A 1,848-nucleotide genomic window follows, 5' to 3' on the forward strand; every position below is an offset into this window, starting at 1 on the left:
AGCATAATTAGGTATATGTCTGTGCATGGTGTCATAATTCTGCAGACAGTTAGTTATGCGAGACCATGTAGGAATGAAGGCCTGTGAAATAGGTATTCTGAAGTCCTTCCAATTGTAACATAAATACAGTCGTGCAGAATAAAGACGACAAAACCCTCAGTAGAAAATTTGCCAGAAGACAGGAAGATAATCACAGCTTTTTCAGAAGAAGGAGACCCAGGGTTTTATTTTAGCAAATCTTAGTTAAACAGATCAAGAGGATTTATGCTAAAGTTTGTAAGTAATATAGAGTTGCTTTAAAGTGTAATGCATGGGACTTAAGATACCCTTATGATCATAAAGGGATTTATATGACAGGTAAGAAAGAGACCCTGTTCAATTGTGTTTTATGTCAATGACTGTTAAGATAAAAATATTTTGTTCACCCAGGCATCTATTGCCCTGTGAATATGCAAGAACAGTAGCAACAGATTAGGTGACTGAAGGCTTATACAGGTATTAGCTAATTTTCTTGCTGTGACAATATACCCTGACAAAAGCAACAAGGTCTTATTTGGACTCATAGTTCCATGGGACAGTCCATCATGTTGGGAAAGTCATGGGAGAAAGAGCGTGAGACAGATAGTCACATGGTATCCAAGGTCATGTAGTATCCACAGTCAGAAAGCACAGGGAGATGAATGCTGGTGACTATTAGCCTCCTCCTTTTTGTACAGTCCTGGACCCATGCCTAGAGAAAGGTGCAGCTCTCCTTTCGGGTGTGACTGTTTACCTCTTTTAAGTTACTCAGGATAATCCCTCATAGGCATGGAGACAAGGCAGCTTCTTCAATAAACGTGGTAGGAAAACTGGATCCCCACACCTGAAGATGAAAGCGGAGCCCCAGTTCTCGCCATGTGCACAGATCAACTCAAAATACATTTTTAGGAACCATACTATAATACCTGAAACCATTAGGAGAAAAAAGGGTAAGAAAATCACTTCAAGACATAGGTATAGGCACAGACTTTCTGAAAAGGTCTCCAATAACTCAGCAAATAACATCAAGCATTGGCAGATGAATTGTATAAGATTAAAAGGCTTCTGCACAGCAAATGCACAGTTAATTTAGTGGAAAGACAGCCTACAGAACCAGAGAAAAATCTTTGATAGCTATACATCTGACAGAGGGTTGGATCTTTAGGAGATATTAGGAACTCAAAAAAAAAAAACTCAATATAAGAAAAAATGCCTATCCAAGTCAATAATGAAATAAGCAGACAGGTCTCAAAAGATGAAAGTACAGTGGGCAGGTAATATATGAAAAATGTTTAACATCTTTATCTGCTATAAAAATGTAAATTAAAACTATGTTGGAAAAGATCATATTAGTGAGGTAACCCAGACCCAGAAAGACAAACATTGCATGCTCTCTCCCACCAAAGTCTCCGAGCTCCAAATCTCCAGATGTGAGTGCATAGCCTGGGGTAACTGCAGAGAGCAGGAGAGTGCAGAGGGGCTCTTGCTAGGGTAGGGAGTTGGGGGAAAGCAGTAGTGAGGGGATAACAGGGTACAAGTGATTTTGTCAAGGAAATGGGGAAAGAGGGCTCTAACTGGGCATGGGAAAGGAGATAAATTTAGAACCATGAGAGGCGAGGATAAAATGCCAGTAAGGACGTTTGAAAATGTCATAAGGACTCATGAGATTAACTGTCACCTCAAAAAATCTATAAAACACATACATCTGTGTATAGATATACATAATATAGTTAAAATGAAATTTTCTCACCTGGAATGACAGTGCTCCCCTCCAGAGCTTAGGACCTCCTAACACAAACCCCACCACCAGTCATGAGACGCTTCTTTTGA

The sequence above is a fragment of the Peromyscus eremicus genome, chromosome 6 (assembly GCF_949786415.1).
Source record: "Peromyscus eremicus chromosome 6, PerEre_H2_v1, whole genome shotgun sequence".
Taxonomy (NCBI): domain Eukaryota; kingdom Metazoa; phylum Chordata; class Mammalia; order Rodentia; family Cricetidae; genus Peromyscus; species Peromyscus eremicus.